At 35.7% G+C, this 25,826-nt stretch overlaps 1 non-coding gene across 1 annotated transcript; it reads left to right on the top strand.

Annotated features, from left to right (window-relative positions):
- The first annotated feature begins 19,768 nt into the window (after window positions 1-19,768).
- LOC127133319 (small nucleolar RNA R71) lies at window positions 19,769-19,875 on the top strand. The gene has a single exon (XR_007807303.1). It is a non-coding gene; the product is annotated as a small nucleolar RNA R71 (small nucleolar RNA).
- Window positions 19,876-25,826: the final 5,951 nt, after the last annotated feature.

Raw genomic sequence — 25,826 nt, 5'->3', positions numbered from 1 at the left:
TTTTGATTTTGATGTGTCAGTTCAATATAAAATGATCCATTAATTCCCACTAATTTCATAAACAATGAAGTGGTGAATAAACCTAGAGATTTTTGGATCATAGAAGAAGAAAAAAGTGCAACACAAATTGAATATTTCAAAAAATCGGGGTTAAGGGATCAACTTTAGCATCCTACTTAAATCATGAAATCTCATATTTCCCCTCTCATTTTTTCAACTAGTACATTTTGACTACGTGAAATGAAGATATTTCCAGAGATGAAAGTAAATTTTTTGCCTTATCAACCTTTTGTCATCCCGACCTCATTATAGGAAAATGAACAAATACTGGATGCTAGATAAAAAGTTGTGGTCAATTGAAGTTCATGTGTTGATTAACTTTTATGAATTTAGATCATACTTTAAGTAAATCAATTTAAACATATATGTTATTTAAATATATGAGTCAATTTAAACATATAAGTTATTAGCATATTCTAATTATCCATTTAACTTCACTAGTGAGTTTATGCCATTGGAAAACATTGGCAAACTGTCTTCTGGTAATAGATATGCAAATTTTTCATAATGGTTTAAACATCGTTGAACCAATTATAAAGACATTTCCTTTGAGAGGTCTGGTTAAAGGGTCCGCACAAATGTGAAAAAGAACTTCACACTTACTTTGTGAATAAATATAAATTTTATAGTCAATCATGAGCAATGACGAATATATAATTAACATTGGTTTTTATGTAGGAGTTAAGGATGGATGTGCAAATGACTTCTATAACATGATCAAACATATTTATGAACTGATTTATCGATATGTAGAATACGATAACAAAGTCGTATCATTTTATTATGATTGGTTTGACTCTACTAATAATGGGACAAAATTTAATTTGATATATGAAATTGTTAACATCCAAACAAAAATAAAGTCTACATTGTTTTAATATTTCATCGCGAGATATAATAATCAACAATTGTATTAAGTACCTTACCATTCAATTCAACTATGCAAACAGGGATGGTGGAATGCCATCAAGACAAACCTAAGGAGTCATATGAAGAAAAGGCTTAACAAGATAATGTTTTACATACCTAATGTAATTAAAGTCAATCCAGTTATATTTTTGAATCACAATGACGATGGCGATGAAACAAGAGGAGTTCATTAGCTATTAAGATAATGAGTATAATAATAGAGATGAAAATAAAGATTAGATAATTTGTAATAAGTTTATTAGTTGTAATTTGTAAGATGTTTATAATTTTTAATATAGAATGAATAATATTATTGATGTTTATTATTTTATAATTTGAGTTTTGTTATCTATATACTTTTATTATCTAAATCATGCCACTCATGACATGAAAAAAAGGCAAGGGTAAGAAGTCCAAATATGTTAGACCTATAGTAGAATCAAATCCGCCAATACAATTTATGTTGATGCGACTCATACTCTACAAACTTAAACTTTACCATTCCCCAGACATATACATTTCCCAACATAAATACCACTTCATACACAAACTCCCCCCACTTAGACTTCACAACTTCTCACACACATACAATTCTTAACTCAAAGTTCACCATTCCCTACACATAATTCACCATTCTCTAAATAGACTTCTTTAATCCTCCCGAAGATTTCACTATTTCCTAAGTATATTCCTTCATTCCACACACATATTCCTCCCCTTATTACATACTTCCTCATAAGTTTTTTTTTTTTTACTTTTCACACGTATTAAAAAAATATAATAGTTATGGTATAAAAAAGAGAAATTATGAAGAGTTTTACAAAATTGTCCTTCATTAATGGTATTGCAAAGATAAATTTACATAATTAAAAAGAGAGAGAAAAATAAATATTTAATGGTATAATAGGAAAAATAACATTAATAATTCATTGATATTATAAAATGACTTATATTGTGATACAAAATATTTTCCTAAAATGACTTATAATAAAAAACAGAGGTAATATATGTCACGCCTCAAAAAATACCTGAGCGCATTGCATGCTAGAAATACAACAGAGTCACATTAAACTTTATTTATTCTAAATGAAAGAAAAAATATCGATAAAAACCCCACGAAGAAAAGAGAAAAAGTATGGTCGTTGCAACCAAAAAAGGATTCGGGAGTGAGTTATGCAAGGGGAAGGTATTATAACTCCTCACATCCGTTGTACTCAACGAGAATCATTTTAATCATTTTGCGTATATGGATGCTAACTAAAAGTTACTTGCGATTATTGATTTATTATTTGATTTTTTATAAAAAAAATAATTAAGAGGAAAAATAAGTTATTAATTAATGTGTTCACAAAGATTTCGAAATCTTGTGCTTACGTATTCTCATGGTACAATGAGAAAATCTTGTGCTTACGTATTCTCATTGGGGAAGGAGAAGGTCTACACCCAATCAATCATTTTTCTTCTATAGGAGACTCAACTTAATTCAATTAACTATCGTGTTTTAATAAGGATGACGAGGGTTTTAACATGGAGTTCTATAGTAGTGTCCAAACACTCAAATAAGGAAGATGTCTACGCACATTCACTCCCCTTTTCATACCATTTTATGTGAAATGATTTTGAAAAAGAACAATTTGATGTTGGATCAAGCGTTTTTTATTTTGACAATTGATTGATTTTTAGTTAGGAATTAACTAAGATAACAAAATAACCAAAAATAAAAAGGATAAAAATAAGCACACAATACAACCCGAGGATGGGGGTACATTATTCTGAATAGGAAATAATATGGTAAAATTAAATAAGCGACAAAAAGTAAAATCACGCATCAAATAAGCAAGAACATTCAAAGTATGACAATTAACTATTAATTAAACAAATTAAAATTGTTTAATAAATTAATGAAAATAAATTAATAAAGAATTAATTAAAAATCAATTTAACTAATCAACCAAATTAATTAGCCTTGATTAAAATGATTAATTAATTAAACTACAATTGATTGGTTTATTTAAACAAATCAAAAGAAAATAAAAATGAAAAAATAAGAAATAAAAGAGAAAATAGGAAAAAAAAACTAGAATGGAGGTATGGATTTAAATAGATGTTGCAAGTAGAAAAAAGGTCAAGCCTGAGACAAAAAGGAGCCCAAATTCAAGTTAAAAACGTATTTTGGGATTGCCATATGGCGCGTCTGAGGGCGTTGGATGATAGTCCAATGTCAAATGATCATGTCAAAGGATCAGAGGGTAAAGGTATTGCCACATGGATAAGTGAAAAGAAATTATATATAAAAAAAGAATAATAAAAAAGAGAAAGAAAGAGGAATATAACGTGATTTCCAGCCAACTATCTCTTCTCATCTTCTTAGTTATCACGTCGCCACCCTCCACCATGAGTTCCGGCGAGGGTGGTCGGAATCATAAAAACATCATTCCGGTCTGACCGACTCTTTCTCCTCAACATGAATCCACTCTCTAAATTTTCAAACTCCAAATGAAAACAATTTATTTTACAGTTTTAAGCAAGAACCCTAATCCTTCAAAGTTATAGTAAATGCCAACCGTTCATTATTTCAAGCAATTAACATGGGGTTAATGTTCAGGGGAGCGAGGGGAGCATTATGCTATGAAGAAAAATGAGAAAATGAAATATTGAACCAACCTCATCGGGGCTAGTCGGACGCCTCCACCTCCGACAACGCACAAGTAAGCCCCTAGTTTTGATTCTTCTCTTTCATACTCTCTTCTTCTCCTTCTCCTCCTCTCTTGTTGTGAATGTAAGTTGTAAATGCGCCTAAGAGGGGGGGGGGGGGGTGAATTAGGTGGTAAAAATTTCTTCGATCTTGTTTCCGGTTCTTGGTTATTTTCCGTTTAAGTGCTGAAAAATAAATTGCGGAAAATAAAAGGACACCGGAAATTTATAGTGGTTCCCTTCACACTCCGAAGGTACTCCACTCCCCTTTCGACTCGAAAGAGATTTCACTATAGTTAGAATTATTGTAGAGCCTACTCACACCAATGGTGATGCTTACTATCTAACCTATAGGTAATCAAGTGTATGAAGAACAATCCTCTTCAACACTTCACTTGTTTCCAACAATCTTGGACAACAAGGTAAGATACAAAAATCTGAACTTAATTAAAAAGTTGATGATGAATCTTGAATATATTAATCACTTGGATTAGTCTTCCCCTTTGGATATCAATCACTCGATGTAGTATACAAGTGTTCAAACCGAATGATATGTATTCTTTTCAAGGTATATGAAGGTTTAATGCAAAGAATACTTTAAGAAAGTTTTTGGACACTTGATAAAAATCTGAGTTTTATAAGAGTGATTTAATTGAAAGTTTTTGCAAGAAAAGGAGGTGTGCATAAAAAATGAGTAATGGTGTTTATATATTGCTACAAACACCTTTTTGAAAAAGTATGATGAATGAAAAGATGTCATGATTCAAAGGAATGCAAAGAAAACATTTGAATGAAGAAATGCACTAATTTGCCAAAATTCATCAGTGGTAACCGGTTACTGCTCGGTGGGTAACCGGTTAATTGCTTCCAACGTCCAAAAAATATTTGAAAAACAACAATGGTAACCGGTTACTGCTCGGTGGGTAACCGGTTACTGAAGCCCAGTTTTGAAAAATTGAATTTGACAGAATGTGAAAAATGAAATGCAATACATCCTAATTTTCTATATGGACCAAGATATTATGGAATAAATATTTGAACACTTGTATATCATATTAGTGAAAGTTTTAGATATACCAAAGATGATACTTGATCCTTTGAAATGATATACTTCACTTGAATCTTTTCTCCACTTCAAGTCTTTGACAGCTTTTTGATCTTTTCACATGAGAATTGTTGAGAGATATTGTAATCATCAAAATCATCAAGGAGCCATGACTTCACAATCTCCCCCTTTTTTATGATGACAACTCACTACTTGAAAGTTGATTATAGACTTGTTTCTCTAATCCAAGGATATCTCCCCCTATGCAAGTGCTCCCCCTTTATTTTGGAATATGAGCAAAGCTTTAGAAATGTATATCTTTCCTACAAAATGTTAGAGAAACAACAACAACAAGAAATTCTTCTCCCCCTTTGTCATTAGCAAAAAGGTTGGGAAAAGACTTGAAAGAAAACAGTCAAACATTCTCAAACATAATAAGCATTCATTCACAAAAATGATAACCAAGGTTTAAACACATGAAAACATGATATTGTACTAGATAATTAGAAATATATCACATAAAACTACAACATAGATATGATAAGAACATAAACAAGACCAAAACACTTAATCACTTCCGGAACCCTCTTCCATCTCCACATCTTCTTCTTCTTCAAAGGACGGTTTAGAGCGGTAAAGCTTGAGAAGTTTGTTAATCCCACGCATTGCTTGATGATGATTGGAGTTCATTTGCAATTTCATAGCCATCATCTCATGATGAAGAGATTCCAAGGAATATCCTCCTTCCGGGGCAGCAACACCCAATTCATCTCTATATCTATAAGTGCCATCCGGAGCAAGAACAATTCTGGTATTCTTAGTGATTGTGGTTTTGTTGATCTCAAACAGTTGTTCATCCATCTCAAGATATTCTTCATTTTCAAGAGGAACATTAAAATAAGCCAATAATTTTGAGACAAAGTAAGCATATGGTAGCCCTCCGGCGAGACCAAGTTGATGTTTCAAATGACAAAAGAACAAATATGACCAATTTATATCCCATCCCATTTTCAAGGCTTTAATCAAAAACACATCAAAGTCGGTCACTTGAGCATGATTAGAATGTCGAGGCATCAAAATGTATGCTAAAACATAGTGTAACATCCGGTCACTAACAGTCAAGGATTTAGCATACTTGACAACACGAGATGATTGAGATTGTCTACCAATTAAATCATCATGAGTTCCACGAGAAATCTCAACAAAATAGTTCAAAGTATCAAAATCTTTCCATTCCTCACTTGGAATAAATCCGATACGGAATTCATATCCCTCATTTGGAATTCCTAAACATTTAGAAATATCTTCTAACCCAATAGACATCTTAGTATTGTTAACACAAGACTCCATACATATGTCACCAAACTCATGATGTGCAAACTTAATATTTCGATAAAAAGTTTTAACCAATTCGGGATAAATCAAGCCTACCTCAGAGACCAAATCTTTAACACCAGAATTTTGCAGAAGCTCCTCAAAATTGAAACTGTGAGTAGGAAAGGCAGTGAACTTCACATATTTTGTCTTCATCAATTCCCTTATACCAACTTCAGATTTGGATTTCTTAGCTTTTGAAGGTTGCATGTCCACAATTTCTTCCCTAATTTCATCAGCTTGAGAACTTTCACCAATACGTTGCTTTCCTTTGTTCTTTTTGGAAGGAGCCATGAATTTGGTTTTGAGAGTTAGGGTTTGAAAGGGAAATCCAAAAATGGAACTTGAATTGAGAGAGGTGAAGATGGTTGGATGTTGGAAGAGAGAGTGGGTTTGATATTTAAGAGGTTGATTTATGATTTTGAGTAAGTGGGTGTGATTTTCTTGAAAATGGTTTATGACATTGAAGGTGGAAGGTGGAAGATGGAAGTTTTCCAAGACAAAGTGATAGCAACACATGTGAATGTTTTAAAAATTAATTTTTTTTCTGTGGTAACTGGTTACTACCCCGCAGGTAACCGGTTACGCAAGCAAAAAAACGAAAAATAAAAGAAAACACGAACAGCGGTAACCGGTTACTACTCTGCAGGTAACCGGTTACTCAAGCCAACAAAGCAAAAACAGCAGCTTGATACAGCAAATATGGTAAGGAATTTTCATAAATTATCACTTAGACATGTTTAAGCACATATTAAGGCAACTTTTAGTCAAAAACACATATCATGAAAAATATTATACGTTGTAGAAAAATCGAAAAACATCATACTTTCGACATAGAATGCATAAAATGTGAAACTTACCGAACTCGAAAAATTATATAAATTACATACCTTTCATCCTTGATGATGTATCAGGAATATTCGATGAAAAAATCAGAGATCCGTTTCGCTCAAAATTCCAAGTTCTCGGCGAATTTTGAAAAATTGTTCTTTTGCTCTTGATGGACCAAAGAGATCCATGTGCAACAATTGTAGTGGCCTAGTTGTGGACACCACATTCTTGGAAATGAAAGTTGACTTAGTTTGCTTTCCTTTTTTACAAGCACCACACAACCCATCTTTGATGAATTTGATCTTCGGCAATCCAATGACTAAGTCATGCTTGATCAATTTATTCAAGTGCTCCATATGAATATCAGCAAACCTCTTGTGCCAAAACCATGATTCATTGTTGTTTGCCAAGAGACACCTAACATTCAAAGACAAGTTATCTAAAGAGATTTGAAATATATTATTAACTCTTTTACCTTTTAGCATAACTTCATGAGTAACTTCATTTTCAATCAAACATTCATCTTTAGTGAAGTTGACTTTGAAACCTCGGTCACACAATTGGCTAATGCTAAGGAGACTATGCTTTAGACCTTCTACAAATAGGACATCTTCTATAGTTGTTGAAGGCGGTGAACCAATGATGCCCACGCCAAGGATTCTTCCTTTGTTGTTGTCACCATAAGTAACATATCCTTTGGCCTTAAGCGTTAGATGTGAAAATTGGTTTATGTCACCCGTCATGTGCCTTGAACACCCACTATCAAGATACCATTGATTTGAGGAGGTCTTCAAGCATACCTACAAAACAGAGTTAAGTTTTATTAGGTACCCAAATTTCTTTGGGTCCTTCAAAGTTAGTTCCTTTCTTAACCCATACATAATGGCCTTGAGCAACACTAAAGTTTCTAACATAACATGCATTAGGAGTATGACCTTTAATACCACAATAGAAACATGTAGGCTCAAAGTTGCTTTTATATCTAGGGGGATAAGATTTCTTTTTATAATAAGATTTGTTCCTTTTCCTATTATTATATTGATGAACCACTTTAGGCTTGTTACTTTTATCTAAAGGAATTTGTTCTTTAGCTTTTACAAAAATGGTCTTGTTAGAAGTTTGTTTAGCAAAATTTGAATAACCTAAACCACTTTTATCATTTGAGTATCTTTGACTACTAAGAACATGTTCCAATCCGATTTGACCTTTTTCATATCTTTCAATAACTCTCTTCAATTGAACTATTTGAAAAGCAAGTGACTCACATTTAGTGCATGCAAAATTCTTGATTAATTCTTCCTTTTCATCTTTGAGATTATTTTTCATTTTCTCAATATTTTCTTCCAAAGTTGATATTTGATTCTTTTGAGATGAAATGGTTTTGTATAATATTTTGCATTCACTTAAAAGTTCATCAATTGCTCCTTGAGCATCATTATCAAAAATTGAAAAGTTACTACTAACCTCATCGTCTTCATCGTCGGAATGATGTGATGCCATCAATGCTAGATTTGCATATTGATCACTATCGGAATCCGATGAAGAACTTATTTCATTGTCATCCCAAGCAATGTAGGCCTTCTTATTGTAATCCTTATTTCCTTTGTTATCACGATTCTTTGCGAGTTTGGGACATTCCGGTTTGATGTGGCCTTGTTTTCCACATTCATAGCATGTAATGTCTTCATTGGATGTTGATGCTTCTCTTTCTTTGTTCTTTGAGAACTTCTTTCTTCTTGTGTAACTGATCGCGACTTTATGAGTCGAATTTGGGGTACAAACTGCAAGTGCACAGTTCTATCGCGTAGTTTTAAAAGATATCGATCCCACAGGGACTTATGAATCGATATACCGTTATCTAAGGTTACTTCGTAAAGCTAAGGCAGGTAATACTTTGATTGTTTTGGGGGAAAAGCTAATACTAAAATAAGATCTAAAATAAATATCTAATAGGCGGATATCGGTATGTAGTTCGTCGTAATTAGGGAATCAATTCTTTGTTGGTTTCTTGGTTTTAAAATAAATCTTTTCAGTTGACACTATTGATTAAAAGTCTTATCTCAAACTCTCGCTCTGTTGAATAAACTATGATTTTATATTAACGTAGTTGTCACTTATAGTTAAGTCAAAAATCACTTTTTGAAAACAATAGAATCCGTAGAAACTCTTTTTAAGAAAACACTAATCGTTTAAACACCCTTATCTCAAACTCTCGCTCTGTTGACTTAAGTTATATAATTAAATTCAAATGCTTAACTCTCGTCCTCACATTCAATTTTTAAAAATACTTTTTGAAAAAGATTAGAATTTAATTAACTCTAAAAATTGCTCTCGCCCTGATCTAGAATTAATGTCCAATTTACACTGTCCAGTCAAAAACTCAAACTCTCGCTCTATTGCTTTTAACTTCTTTATGTATTTTACTTTCGTACAAAAACCTTGTTATTAAACCTGTAAATTGAGACCGTAAAAAGAGTGATTTTAATTTTAAACTTAATTAAACCAATTTGGTTTTGATTCCTTCATTCCGCTTACTTTACATACCGATACCTAAATAAATTAGCCAGACATGCTAAACAGACTTAAATAATTATCATGCATAAACAGATTCATCTCAAGCAAATAATATAAATAAACAGTAAAGCAGGGCATATATAAATTCAAACAATAATTAAAGAACCTGAGAAATTAAATAGCAGTCTTGAACACTCCACCACAGGCCGGTTGGATTTGTTCTTGAATTCTTCAATCAAACAGAAAAATAAAAGCGAAGGAATAAAAAAAACTAGATTCTAACGTAAGCTTAGATCCGGTGAAAGGTACGCAATAGTTTCCGGTGTAGAAACTATTGTGCGAAAAAGAATTAACTAAGTGCTGTAAAAGAAAATAGAAACTGCGAAGGAAACAATATAAAAGTTGTAAAAGTAATGCTGTAAAAATGTGCTTGTACTGCTGGAAGAGAAAAATTGAAAAAAAGAGAAAGCGGCGAAGAAGCGTGGAACCGAGAGCTTTCCAAAAAGCTACTATTTATACTGCTACTTTTTGTAACTGCTTCCAAGGGTTTTCCGTGTACATGGTCTTTACGTTCCAAGGGTCAAGCGTGAAAGTAGCTTCAACGTGGTCTGTTGCGTTCCTGGTGCCAAAAATATAGGGGAATGGTGTGACGTCCGTCACACCATGTGTGACGCTCGTCACAGGAGTGTGTAAAGCGTGACGCTCGTCACAACCTTTGTGACACTCGTCACAGGCACAACGCCTGTGCTTTTTGGGCTGGGCTTTGGCCTTTGATATTTTCTTCTTTTCATTCCTTTTTGCACCTCCTTTTCTTCCTTTTTTACTTGTGCTTCAAATAAACTACCTGAGATAAATAGAAAGAAAATACCGCGTAATATCTGATAAAATGAAATAAATTGAAGTAAATAATAATTTAATTTAATTAAATTGAGTCCTAGAATGTGATACTATTTCATGTTATCAAACTCCCCCATACTTAGATCTTTGCTTGTCCTCAAGCAAAATACAGTATAGAACTTATTTTAAAAATTTTAGCCAGATGAAATTTCAAAACAGACATCAATTCGTACTAGGTTGCATGTAAACCTTGTTTAGAAGTAACTTGAGTTTAATCTTGACATCAACAACCACCGTCACAACCTCATATAACCCCACCTTATGCAAACCAGTTCGAGTAATGCCGTTATAGTTATCCTAGCTCCTTTACTCTTATTTCACCCGTTTTCATTCTAGCGAAATCACATTAAGCCCTTTATCTTTTCGCGCACATAGTGGAGTAACCGGTTAGTGATTCTGATCCCCTTTTAGCTAGAAGTTCTGGTACATAAGTCGGATAACTTCGTTATTCAGTCCATTGCAAATTGCGGGGGATCGGACCGTAGTCCGCCCTACCAAGTTCAGTACCAGATACCTGCTGAACCAACTCATAATGGATCTTTCATATTATGCTTTTGTATGATCTGCAACCTTTAGATTAAATGATCTGGTAAGTATCACCTAACTTAATTAGTGCATTTCCTGATATATATATATATATTTTTTATGTTACTTTGGGAATCACTCACTTATATTCATCGGCCCTCCACGTAGTTTGCTATTAAGATGGTGCTGACTTCTCGTATAAACTACTCGGGGTTACTATAAAACTAAAACTTCAAGGGATTGGTATAATAGGTACTTATCCTGATCTAACATGTTGAGGTTCTTAGAGCGTTGTTATGGTAATAATTTTTGTCTTGATTTCACTCAAGTTTTATAAAATAAGCGACCTTTATACTTATTGGGTGTGTTGAATTTTTGTTATGGCTCATGAAAATTGAGGGATAGATAATAGAAAGTTTTCACATTTGGGACTTAACTTAAAATAAATCTATATTATAAGAAATATTATTTTATTATATTTTGTTTTATAAGGGAAATAACAATGAAAAGAAAGATACATACTTGAAAAAGAAAAAGGAGGATAGAAAGAACACGGTTTTCCCTCCCATACTTGAATGAAACATTGTCCCCAATGTTTTAAGGAAAAGAAATGAATTAAAAAAAGAAAGGAAAAGGAAACTAAAGTTAATTCTGCCTGCCGCCTCTTGTTCTTGGACCTGGTGATCGTTGACGTATTTCTAAGTCGTCAAATCTGCTGAACAACTCAGTGAACCGCTGATCGGTTATGGCATTCCTCTCTTCCTGTTGTTGTTGCATTTGGCGCATCATTTGCATCATTTCGAAATTTTGTGCTTGCATACCATCAATAGCATCCATGATGTCGTCGTTGGTTGCAGGCCTTCTTCGTCGACGACGTCGGGAGGATGGGCCAGCTGCAGTATCGGAAGGGTGAGCGGGACTGATTGTTGTGCAGGAGCGTTATCACCTTGCTCCATTTCTTCGAACTCGTCGATAGACGGGTTTGTATGTGAAGGCTCGGTGGCTTCGGGAGCATTCAGATCATAGAGGTGGCGGTTGGGATTGGTGACATCGGTTAAGGCAATATTGGGTAGAACAACGCTTGGGACTGCCTGGTTATTCACCATAAGGTAATATTTTCCGCCTACTCAGTTCTTTATTAGGCGGCTGGACCGACAGTAGCTTATATCCATAAAGAGGGGAGGTAAAGACTCTAAAATTTGGAGTCGGTCCCCTAGGTTTAAGCCAAGTGCTATGGTGGTGATTAATCCACCAATTACAAAAGGTTGACGGCCTCTAGCACATAAGGTGCGGATATGATGAAATAGGAAGGAGGCGGCGTTTACCTTAGCATTCAGTTCGAAGACGCATTCGAGGAAGAATAGTTCCTTTGCGTTGACCATGCTGTTGTTCGGTCTTCCAAAAACTGTGTTTTGTAGGATGCGGATAAAGTACCGGATAGTTGGGTTATGTATATGGGAAACAAGGAGCTCTTCCCAGTTGTTGGCATCTACACCGGATATTTTCCTAAAGAGGTCGAAAGCGGCAACTGTGTTCCAGTTTAGGTTTGGAGGGATTCTGGGGTAGACTTGACCTTCTATGGGGAATTGTAGCATGGTACTCAATTGGTTTTGGGATAGGGAGTACTCGGTGTTGAACATACGGAAGGTTGCGGTACCGGTTAAGAATTCGTCTTCACCGGTGGGAGTGTTGTACGCATATGAACTTAAGAATTCTAAGGTTAGGGAGGGGTAGGTGGGTTGATTATGAGTGCATAGAAAGGTTAGATCGGCAAGGCGGAGCATCCACTCTATACCTTGAAGTAATCCTAATTGTTGTAAACAAGTTAAATCAGGATACCTGGTAGAGGTGACACCTCGTTGTTGGAAACGCTCGAATTGCTCTCTTTGATAGTTATCATCTTCAGATCGGAAGATGATGTTTCCAAAATTTTGATTTCCCGCCATACTGATGAATGAGTTGGAAGAAGTAATTAGGAAAGAAAAGAAATATATTTGATTGTATAGAATAGTTGTGATGTAGGAAGAAAGGTATGGTGGGTATTTATAGGAAAAAATTTGAAGTTGGAAAGGGAGTGGTTGAAAAGTAAATAAATGTGGGTAAATGTGAATAAATGGGGAAGGTAAAAAGGTGTAGGGTTGTAACGTTCGTCTCCAACGGTCTTTGTAACGTTAACATGTTCAGAAGGCGTTACGCTCGTTACAGGGGCATGACGGGCGTCACAAGCACTTTGTGTGACGTTCGTGATAGATTGTGTGACGCTCGTCACACAGTCTTTTTGGCATGGTTTTTGCTTGCGTTCTTCATAATGATTTTGGTAATTTATTTTTATTACTTATTTTGTTTTGCTTCAGATTATTTTATTTTGCTATTTAAATTCCCTGGATGCTATTCTACTTTGTATAATAGTGCATAAATGTATTATATTGTTAATAATTTATGTAGGCAGCAACAGTAGAGAGCATTTTTTTTTGATAGATATTGCATAATTCATAATAAAATAGGATAATTCAATAGCTTCATAAAATAATCATAATGTAACAATGGAGAAAGAAAAAATGCGAAAGAGAAACAAATACAAACATAATTTGAAATAACATTAAATAATAAAACTAACTAAAACTAAATAACTAAGAAAAACAACTTCTATCCATCTGCACGATCTCTGGCCGGAGGAGCAAAGGAGTTAACACGGTATAGCAACTCATGAAACTGATTTGTCATACTGTTCATGTATCCCAGAAATTCGTGTCTCATGTTAGTGAACTCTTCTCTGAGGGCGTCTTGTTCTGACATCAAAGCTTCAATGGCGGTGTTATAATTAGTTCCGGGCATATGATGTCTAAGGTCGGGTATCGCCGATTCTTCGGTCTAAACAGGTTGAGGAGGAGGATCAATATCATAATAACCAGATGGTGTCTGAGGGTCTGATTCAGCATAAGGAATCTGGTCATCACAAATCTCATAGTCCTGGATGGATTCAGTGGATCTAGCAGGAGAGGGGGTTTCGTTCAGATTGTAGAGCCAGTTATTGCAGTTATGAACACTAGTCCTAGGATCGGGCACGGTGAATAGGCAAAGAACTTGGTTATTAATTATAAGCTCAAACTCGTCAGATCCTAGGTTTGCTATAAACATAGTGTTGAAGAGGAAGGTATATTCATAGTAGTAATGCCACAAAAAGGGCTTAAGTCAAGCATAGGCTGACGTAATCCGATAGCATTACCAATCATGGTTATCAAACCGCCTATTCGAATTGGTGCTCGTTCATCTTGGATAAGGTGGTCTAAATTTGCCAACATAAAAGTGGCACCGTTTACTGGACGGTTCTGGGAAGCACAAAATATGATGAAGAGTTCATCACATGAAACTGTGGTACTGTTTGGCTTTTTCCCAAATAAGGTGTGGGTCAGGATCTTATGGAAATAACGGAAGGCCGGGTTATGTATGTTTCTAGAGAGAAACTCATGTTCATCGGGATCGTCATTTCCAGTCAAGCTTCCCCAAAAGTGTTCAAGTTCTCTATATTCAAAAAGTTCTTCTTGGCTCACTGTGAATGTGTCAAAGGATGTAGGGAAACCTAAAAGGTTGGTAAAGTCTTGAATATTAAATTGGTACTCCATGTTAAACATTCTGAACTGGATAAAACCTCTGCTTATTCCTTTTCCATGGCTGGGTAGATAGATCAGAGAACTAAGGAATTCTAGAGCCAGTCTCCGGTAAGTGACAAATTGTCTACGGATAGGAGCGGTTTCCCACTCAATCTGACTCAGCAAATACAGGACACTTTATCTTAGTCCAAGGGCAGTCATTGCCCAGTCATCAGCATACAGACTAGGTAGCATCTCTCTCGTGGCTAGTTCCTCAAACTTTTGTTTCTGAGCTGTTCCTCTGAATTTGATACCCATACGATCAATTTGTCCCATCAGGTTAGTGTTAGCTAGAGAAAAGAAAAACAAGAGTTTTAGTCAGGATTTGGCCAAATGCCGAAAGAAGAAGAGAAAAGTTTTTAATAAATAAAAATAAATTAAGAATGAATACTAAACAAAAATTAAAAGAATAATTAAGGAAGAAAAAAAAAATAGAAAAAAAATAAAATATTTGTGGGTTGTCTCCCACTAAGCGCTTTGTTTAATGTCGCAAGCTCGACATACAAACTATCAATTATAATCTATAAGTTCTGGAGGCATTTCGTCTAAGTGCAAGACTTGCGAATCTTCATTGTTTTCTGCATAGTGATAATGTTTTAGACGTTGCCCGTTTACGGTAAATGGTTCCATAGATTTGCCTTTAATTTCTACTGCTCCACTGGGAAAAACATTGGTGATTTGAAAAGGACCTGACCATCTAGATCGTAGTTTTCCCGGGAATAACTTTAGCCTGGAGTTAAATAAAAGGACTGTATCGCCTTGTTTGAAGATTTTCCTTGATATGCGCTTGTCATGCCATTGTTTTGTTCTTTCTTTGTAGATTCTGGCATTTTCGTAAGCGTCTCTTCTGAGTTCCTCTAATTCGCTTATATCAAGGATTCTCTTTTCGCCGGCGGCTTTATAGTTTAAATTTAGATTTTTAATAGCCCAATAGGCTTTATGTTCTAATTCTACCGGGAGGTGACAGGATTTTCCATAAATGAGCTTAAATGGGGTCGTCCCTATGGGAGTTTTGTAAGCAGTTCGGTAAGCCCATAAAGCTTCTGGTAATTTCAATGACCAGTCTTTCCTTGAAGTGGCGACTGTTTTCTCTAATATCTGTTTTATTTCTCTGTTAGACACTTCCACTTGCCCACTGGTTTGAGGGTGGTAAGGTGTCGCTACTCTATGTCTTACGCCATACTTAAGCAGTAGTTTTTCGAGTACCTTGGATATGAAATGTGATCCACCATCACTAACTACTATTCTTGGGACACCAAGCCTTGGAAATATTATATTCTTAAAGAGTCTAGTTACTACTCGTGTGTCGTTTGTTGGAGAAGCTATAGCTTCAATCCATTTTGATACGTAGTCAACTGCCACGAGTATGTATTTGTTACCGAAAGAGGATGGAAACGGTCCCATGAAGTCTATTCCCCACACGTCGAAAATCTCTACTTCCAAAACGCCCTTTTTTGGCATCTCGTCACGTCTAGATATGTTTCCTGTGCGTTGACATCTGTCACATTTCTTAATAGCTGCATGTACATCCTTCCATATATTTGGCCAATAAAAACCGGCTTGTAGGATTTTAGAGCAGGTCTTGGATGTACTTGCATGTCCACCATAAGGAGCGGAGTGACAGTGTTGGATTATATTTTCTACCTCTTCTTCGGGTATACACCGACGGAAAATACCATCGGAGCCTCTTTTAAAAAGTAAGGGGTCATCCCAGTAATAGTGTTTTATGTCATAGAAGAATCGTTTCTTCTGCTGGTAGGATAAAGTAGGTGGAACTATTCCGGCAGCTAAATAATTGACGAGGTCAGCGTACCACGGTGTAACACATATAGCTAAGGGGGTTTCTACCTGTTTATCAGCTTTATTTTCTTCCAAAGTAGCTATAAGCTTATCGTACGAGAAATCATCGTTAATTGATGTTCTTTCCGGTTCAAGGTTCTCAAGTCTAGAGAGGTGATCTGCTACTACGTTTTCAGTTCCTTTCTTGTCTTTGATTTCCAAATCGAACTCTTGTAGCAACAGGATCCACCTTAGGAGTCTAGGTTTAGCATCCTTTTTTGTTAAGAGGTATTTGATAGCAGCGTGGCCAGTGTAGATGATTATTTTGGCTCCGACCAAGTAAGAACGAAATTTATCTAGCGCAAACACTACTGCTAGAAGTTCTTTCTCGGTTGTGGCGTAATTCATTTGTGCTTCATCTAGAGTTCTGCTTGCGTAATATATAACGTGAAGCTTTTTATCCTTTCGTTGCCCTAAAACAGCACCTACAGCGTAATCACTGGCATCACACATTATTTCGAATGGTTCATTCCAATCTGGTGTCTGCATTATGGGTGCGGAGATCAGTGCTTGTTTAAGCGTTTGAAATGCTTCTAAACATCTATTATCGAATATGAATTCAACATCTTTCATCAATAGCCCGGTTAAAGGTTTAGTTATTTTAGAGAAGTCTTTAATGAATCGTCGGTAAAAACCGGCATGTCCTAAGAAGCTTCGTACTTCTCTCACAGTTTTCGGGGGTTGAAGATTTTCGATTACCTCTATTTTAGCTTTGTCTACTTCAATTCCTCTGTTCGAGATGATGTGTCCTAAAACAATTCCTTCTTGTACCATAAAGTGGCATTTTTCCCAATTAAGTACTAGGTTTACTTTCACACATCGCTCTAGAACTCTTTCTAGGTTTTCAAGGCATTCTTCAAAGCTTTGTCCGCATACGAAAAAGTCATCCATAAATACTTCCATGATGTTTTCTAGAAAATCGGCGAATATTGCCATCATGCACCTTTGGAAGGTTGCAGGAGCATTACACAAGCCAAACAGCATTCGTCTATAAGCGAAGGTACCAAAAGGACACGTGAACGTTGTCTTTTCTTGGTCATCAGGGTGAATCGGTATTTGAAAGAAACCTGAGTAACCGTCTAGATAGCAGAAATGAGAATGTTTTGCTAATCGTTCTAACATCTGGTCAATGAATGGTAAAGGGAAATGGTCTTTTCGGGTTGCTTTGTTTAGTTTCCTATAGTCAATGCACATTCTCCATCCCGATTCGATTTGTTTGGTTATAGTTTCTCCTTTTTCATTTTCAATGACTGTTATACCTCCTTTCTTTGGTACTACGTGTATAGGACTAACCCATTTGCTATCAGATATAGGGTATATGATACCTGCCTCTAATAACTTGGTTATTTCCTTCTTCACTACCTCACTCAGGATCGGGTTTAGTCTTCTCTGGTGTTCCCTAGAAGTTTTACAGTCTTCTTCTAGCATGATGCGGTGCATACAAATAGAAGGACTTATTCCTTTAAGATCGGTGATGTTGTATCCTAGTGCGGTTGGATATTTTCTTAAGATATGCAGGAGTTTTTCTGTTTCGAGTTTTCCTAGGTCAGCATTAACTATCACTGGTCGTTCAAGTTCTAAGTCTAGGAATTCATATCTCAGATTTTTGGGAAGTGTTTTCAGGTCTAAGGTTGGTTTCTTAAGGCATTGCGTAGGGTCCGGTGTTATTGCTAAACATTGGTTGAGTTTGTCTTCTACAAGATAGTCAGATGATTTGTCTTTTTCTAACTCCGTTTCTTTTATGCATTCATCGATGATATCCATGAAGTAACATGTATCTTCTATTGCAGGTGCTTTCAAAAATTGGGAAAGAATGAACTCAATTTTCTCTTCTCCTACTTCGAAAGTGAGTCGTCCTCGTTTTACGTCTATGATTGCACCGGCTGTTGCTAAGAACGGTCTTCCCAGTATAATGGGTGTAACTTCATCTTCTCTAATATCCATAATTATAAAATCAGTTGGAATGTAGAATTGACCTATGCGCACTGGAACGTTTTCAAGAATTCCTACAGGATATTTGACGGAACGATCTGCTAGTTGCACAGACATTTTAGTTGGTCTTAATTCTCCCATTTCAAGTCTCTTGCATATGGATAAAGGCATAACACTAATACCGGCTCCTAAATCGCATAAGGCTTTGTCAATGACAAATTTTCCTATGTGACAGGGTATAGAGAAACTACCTGGGTCTTTAAGTTTAGGAGGCATATTCTGGATTATAGCGCTACATTCAGCGGTGAGTGTAATGGTTTAGCTATCTTCAAGTTTCCTTTTATTAGAAAGAATTTCTTTTAAAAACTTGGCATATGAGGGCATCTACGTAATAGCTTCTGTAAACGGAATTGTGACGTTTAATTGTTTTAGTAGGTCAATAAATTTTTTAAATTGGTCCGCATCTTTGGTTTTAATAAGCCTTTGAGGGTAAGGGATAGGTGGTTTATAAGGTGGTGGAGGTACATAAGGTTCCTTCTTTTCTACGGTTTCCTTATTACTCTCTTATTTTTCCTTAGGTTCACTTTCCTCCTCAGTTGACTTTTTAGAGTTTTGGTTTTCTATCCTTGGTTTAGACGGTCCTTCCACTTCCGTTCCACTTCTCAGTATAATTGCATGAGCGTGGCTTCTCGGGTTAGGTTGGGGTTTGCCAGGAAATGTACCAGTTGGGGCAGCAGTAGGCGCTTGTTGTTGAGCTACTTGTGATATTTGTGTTTCCAGCATTTTGTTATGAGTAGCCAGAGCATCTACTTTACTTGCTAGTTGTTTAATTTGTTCGCCAGTGTGTACATTCTGGTTTAAGAAATCTTTATTGGTTTGCTGTTGAGAAGCTATAAAGTTTTCCATCATGGTTTCCAAGTTGGATTTCCTAGGGGCGTTATTGTTAGGTGTAGATGGGATCGGCTTCTGATATCCCAGAGGTATAGCTGGGGCTTGGTTTGGAGATTGTCCAGGTGCGTATAAAGCATTATTACTCTTATATGAAAAATTGGGATGATTCTTCCAATTTGAGTTATAGATATGCGAGTAGGGGCTTCCTTGAGCATAGTTTACTTGCTCCGCTTGGATTCCTGTTAGGAGTTGACAATCTGCAGGAGTCTGACCTTGGATTCCACAGACTTCGCAGTTCAGAGTTATGGCAACCACGGTGGCTGGAGGTGATACATTTAAACTTTCAATTTTCTGGACCAGAGCATCCACTTTTGCATTAACATGATCAAGGTTACTTATCTCGTACATGCCAGTTTTCGTTTGAGGTTTTTCTACCATTGTTCGTTCGCTTCCCCACTGATAGTGGTTTTGAGCCATGCTTTCGATAAGTTGGTAAGCATCAGCATAAGGTTTGTTCATCAGTGCACCACCTGCGGCGGCGTCTATTGTTAACCTCGTGTTGTACAGGAGACCATTATAGAAGGTATGAATTACTAACCAGTCCTCTAAACCATGGTGTGGACAAAGTCTCATCATGTCTTTGTATCTTTCCCATGCTTCGAAAAGAGACTCGTTATCTTTCTGTTTAAATCCATTTATCTGGGCTCTTAACATAGCTGTTTTGCTTGGCGGAAAATATCGAGCAAGAAAAACTTTCTTCAACTCGTTCCATGTGGTGACTGAGTTGGAAGGAAGAGATTGAAGCCATCTTCTAGCGCTATCTCTTAACGAGAAAGGAAAAAGACGAAGTCGAATTGCCTCTGAAGTGACACCGTTAGCTTTAACAGTATCAGTGTATTGGACAAATACGGATAAATGAAGGTTTGGATCCTCGGTAGGATTTCCAGAGAATTGGTTCTTTTGCACTGCCTGCAACAGTGAAGGTTTAAGTTCAAAGTTGTTTGCTTCGATTGCGGGTGTAGCAATACTCGAATGCGGCTCATCTTGCGATGGAGCGGCGTAATCTCGAAGAGCACGAGCTGGTTCTGCCATCTCGGGTATCGAAGGGAAAATATTTTTGAAATCAGGGAGTTCAACAGGAGGGAGATTGTTTGCAGCACGATATTCCCGAATTCGTCGTAAGACTCGGAGATATAGTTCGATATCGTTGATTCGTAAGTAGAACGGCTCTCCTTGTGAGCGAGTGTGTGGCATACAAATCAATGAAAGAAAGAAAAGAAAAAGAAAAGCCTTAGTCTCTACAACGTAACAGAAGAGTTACGATATCGACTAAATAAAAATCCCCGGCAACGGCGCCAAAAACTTGATCGCGACTTTATAAGTCGAATTTGGGGTACAAACTGCAAGTGCACAGTTCTATCGCGTAGTTTTAAAAGATATCGATCCCACAGGGACTTATGAATCAATATACCGTTATCTAAGGTTACTTCGTAAAGCTAAGGCAGGTAATACTTTGATTGTTTTGGGGGAAAAGCTAATACTAAAATAAGATCTAAAATAAATATCTAATAGGCGGATATCGATATGTAGTTCGTCGTAATTAGGGAATCAATTCCTCGTTGGTTTCTTGGTTTTAAAATAAATCTTTTCAGTTGACACTATTGATTAAAAGTCTTATCTCAAACTCTCGCTCTGTTGAATAAACTATGATTTTATATTAACGTAGCTGTCACTTATAGTTAAGTCAAAAATCACTTTTTGAAAACAATAGAATCCGTAGAAACTCTTTTTAAGAAAACACTAATCGTTTAAACACCCTTATCTCAAACTCTCGCTCTGTTGACTTAGGTTATATAATTAAATTCAAATGCTTAACTCTCGTCCTCACATTCAATCTTTAAAAATAATTTTTGAAAAAGATTAGAATTTAATTAACTCTAAAAATTGCTCTCGCCCTGATCTAGAATTAATGTCCAATTTACACTGTCCAGTCAAAAACTCAAACTCTCGCTCTATTGCTTTTAACTTCTTTATGTCTTTTACTTTCGTACAAAAACCTTGTTATTAAACCTGTAAATTGAGACCGTAAAAAGAGTAAAAATTTTAAACTTAATTAAACCAATTTGGTTTTGATTCCTTCATTCCGCTTACTTTACATACCGATACCTAAATAAATTAGCCAGACATGCTAAACAGACTTAAATAATTATCATGCATAAACAAATTCATCTCAAGCAAATAATATAAATAAACAGTAAAGCAGGGCATATATAAATTCAAACAATAATTAAAGAACCTGAGAAATTAAATAGCAGTCTTGAACACTCCACCACAGGCCGGTTGGATTTGTTCTTGAATTCTTCAATCAAATAGAAAAATAAAAGCGAAGGAATAAAAAAAACTAGATTCTAACGTAAGCTTAGATCCGGTGAAAGGTACACAATAGTTTCCGGTGTAGAAACTATTGTGCAAAAAAGAATTAACTAAGTGCTGTAAAAGAAAATAGAAACTGCGAAGGAAACAATATAAAAGTTGTAAAAGTAATGCTGTAAAAATGTGCTTGTACTGCTAGAAGAGAAAAATTGCGAAAAAGAGAAAGCGGCGAAGAAGCGTGGAACCGAGAGCTTTCCAAAAAGCTACTATTTATACTGCTACTTTTTATAACTGCTTCCAAGGGTTTTCCGTGTACATGGTCTTTACGTTCCAAGGGTCAAGCGTGAAAGTAGCTTCAACGTGGTCTGTTGCGTTCCTGGTGCCAAAAATATAGGGGAATGGTGTGACGTCCGTCACACCATGTGTGACGCTCGTCACAGGAGTGTGTAAAGCGTGACGCTCGTCACAGCCTTTGTGACGCTCGTCACAGGCACAACGCCTGTGCTTTTTGGGCTGGGCTTTGGCCTTTGATATTTGCTTCTTTTCATTCCTTTTTGCACCTCCTTTTCTTCCTTTTTTACTTGTGCTTCAAATAAATCACCTGAGATAAATAGAAAGAAAATACCGCGTAATATCTGATAAAATGAAATAAATTGAAGTAAATAATAATATAATTTAATTAAATTGAGTCCTAGAATGTGATACTATTTCATGTTATCAGTAACTAGAGTTTCCAATATTATTATTTGCACCAAAATATTTTCCTAGTCTTTTTACAAGAAGCATAAAATTTTCATCCTCTTCGGGATTGTCTTCTTTCTTCACAACTTTGGAATCAACTTTTAAGGCAATGCTCTTGGATTTCTTCTCTTGGACCTCATGTCTCTCCAATAGTCCAAGTTCCGTCTCATATTCTTGAAGCTTTCCGAATAAAGTAGCGGATGTCATTGTTGATAAACTTTTCTTTTCGGAAATTGCCGTCACTTTGGGTTGCCATTCTCTTGTTAAAGACCTGAGCACTTTAAGATTAAGTTCATCATTAGTTAGTGTCTTACCAAGTGCTTTCAAGTGATTTGTCAAATGCACGAATCTTTTTTGCATGTCGAGGATTGATTCTCCCGGTTGCATTCGGAATAACTCGTACTCTTGACTTAACGTGTTCAATCTAGATCTCGTGACTTCGGCCGTTCCTTCGTGAGTTTCTACAAGAGTATCCCATATTTCCTTTGTCGTTGAACATGTTGAGACGCGGAAGAATTCATCCATTCCAAGTGCACTTTGTAAAATATTAATCGCCTTTTTATCATAGAGAACCCTTTTCTTATCATCATCATCCCATGAAGTTTTAGGCTTTGATGAACCGACGTCGTTAACAACCGTTGTATGAACAAAAAGACCATTTTGAACCACCTCCCATATGTCACTTCCTTGTGCTTCTAAATGTGCCTTCATACGGATTTTCCAAAAGTCGAAATATTGACCAGAAAACAAAGGAGGCTGGTTACTACTACCACCATCTTTAAATACACGATCATTGTTTGCGGAAGCCATCTGAATCTTTAGGAACATGTTACCTATAACTTGTCTGATGCCAATTCTAAGTTGTAAATGCGCCTAAGAGGGGGGGGGGGGGGGTGAATTAGGTGGTAAAAATTTCTTCGATCTTGTTTCCGGTTCTTGGTTATTTTTCGTTTAAGTGCTGAAAAATAAATTGCGAAAAATAAAAGGACACCGGAAAATTATATTGGTTCCCTTCACACTCCGAAGGTACTCCACTCCCCTTTCGACTCGAAAGAGATTTCACTATAGTTAGAATTATTGTACAGCCTACTCACATCAATGGTGATGCTTACTATCTAACCTATAGGTAATCAAGTGTATGAAGAACAATCCTCTTCAACACTTCACTTGTTTCCAACAATCCTGGACAATAAGGTACGATACAAAAATCTGAACTTAATTAAAAAGTTGATGATGAATCTTGAATATATTAATCACTTGGATTAATCTTCCCCTTTGGATATCAATCACTCAATGTAGTATACAAGTGTTCAAACCGAATGATATGTATTCTTTTCAAGGTATATGAAGGTTTAATGCAAAGAATACTTTAAGAAAGTTTTTGGAAACTTGATAAAAATCTGAGTTTTTATAAGAGTGATTTAATTGAAAGTTTTTGCAAGAAAAGGAGGTGTGCATAAAAAATGAGTAATGGTGTTTATATATTGCTACAAACACCTTTTTGAAAAAGTATGATGAATGAAAAGATGCCATGATTCAAAGGAATGCAAAGAAAACATTTGAATGAAGAAATGCACCAATTTGTCAAAATTCATCAGTGGTAACCGGTTACTGCTCGGTGGGTAACCGGTTACTTGCTTCCAACGTCCAAAAAATATTTGAAAAACAACAGTGGTAACTGGTTACTGCTCGGTGGGTAGCCGGTTACTGAAGCCCAGTTTTGAAAAATTGAATTTGGCAGAATGTGAAAAATGAAATGCAATACATCCTAATTTTCTATATGGACCAAGATATCATGGAATAAATATTTGAACACTTGTATATCATATTAGTGAAAGTTTTAGATATACCAAAGATGATACTTGATCCTTTGAAATGATATACTTCACTTGAATCTTTACTCCACTTCAATTCACTTCAAGTCTTTGTAGGCTTTTTGATTTTTTCACATGAGAATTGTTGAGAGATGTTGTAATCATCAAAATCATCAAGGAGCCATGACTTCACAATGAACGGTATTTTGTTGTTGCTAGTGTGTTATGTTGTGTGTGTTGTTTGTTATTATTGTGTGTTCAATACTTGTGAGGCTTACCTCAAGCTTAATTAGAGTTTCAATTTGAAATTCTAATGGCTTCTAAATGAGCTCTGAGGTGAGAGTGTTCTGAAGTGATTATGACAGAGTGAGTTTATGGTTTTGATTGATGATGATGATGATGATGAGTGAAAATGGAGGGTTTTATAGGATTTTTTTGTGAGAATTTTGTTAAATTTAGGAGGGAAAATCAGTTAGAGTTGAGTGATTCATGGCCTTTGGATTGTGATATATGTGGGAGGATTAAGAGACGTCTTGATTGAATTTCAATTCACTTGGGACTCTGTTTTTTTAGAGTGAAAAATCAGTGGAAATGCGTGTTTATTGAAATTAAATTTCATTTGGTTTTTGGGATTGAATTTGAGATGCAATTTGAAGTTGGTTTTGTGTTAGTTTAGAAGTTGTTAGAGGTTAGTTATGATAATTAGAAGTTAGTTTAGGTTTAACTAACTTGGTTGACTGTTAGAGATTAACAATTAGATGGAGTTTGGTTAATTGGTTAAAGTGTTTAATTAGTTGTATGTTTAGTTAACTTATCCAAAGGCAAGCTAGAAAATATATTTTGGGAACTGCATGTATCATCACCATCATTCAAGGTCTTTGGCTATTTTAACAGCATGTGCAGCCCTTGCAAAAGAAAAGTACAATTCAATGCAGCTTTTAAGATATTATAGACGCCAACCATGTCTGAATTTCTGTCTATAAGCTCAACCATAAGGCTTGCAATAGCCTGTGAAATATTGTCAGTTTGGTGGGCAAGCATTGACTATAAATGCGACAATCGTTATTTTGAGTTCTAGTCCATGAACATGGGGTAAAATCACTTGTTTCACCAACTGGGAATCAAGTTATTTTGTGAGGGATACATACTTTTTCAGGACCTCTTCTTGTAAACGTGCATCATTATCATCATAGGCCTGAACAATCATTGGAAGAACATGTGAAATTAAATGTTCTTTAGTAGTCTTATTTATTATTGTGTCACCATAAGCAGTGCTTAAGACAAGGACAGGGGTTGGAAGTATTAATTGTTGAAAATCATTCTTCTCCTGAGACTCTGTAATGGTTAGAACCATTGGTAAACTCTTTGATTGTATCACTACATTCCTAAGTTAAACACAAAGTTGTGGAAGGACCTTATTGATTGATGTAAACCTTATTCAAAGTAAGGATTATGAGATTCTTCTTGAAGCATATGAGTCCACTATTGGTTCTTTAAATGCTGGAAATAAGTTGGGTGATGTATATCTAGTTGCAGTTTCTGTTGTGGAAAAGGATGCTCCTGATATGGTTTCCTATTTGACAAAGTCTGTTGAGACAAGAATTGGTATTGAATTTTGTGAGTCAGGTTTGAAGATTAATGCTAAAAAAGGCTAGATAGCTAAAGAAGGCATGATACTCAATGTGTCAATTGGATTTCAGAATTTCAATGTGAGAATAATAAGTCTAAGAAAAAGGT

Source organism: Lathyrus oleraceus, chromosome 3 (genome assembly GCF_024323335.1).
Source record: "Lathyrus oleraceus cultivar Zhongwan6 chromosome 3, CAAS_Psat_ZW6_1.0, whole genome shotgun sequence".
Taxonomy (NCBI): domain Eukaryota; kingdom Viridiplantae; phylum Streptophyta; class Magnoliopsida; order Fabales; family Fabaceae; genus Lathyrus; species Lathyrus oleraceus.
This window is presented reverse-complemented; position numbering and strand designations above follow the sequence as displayed.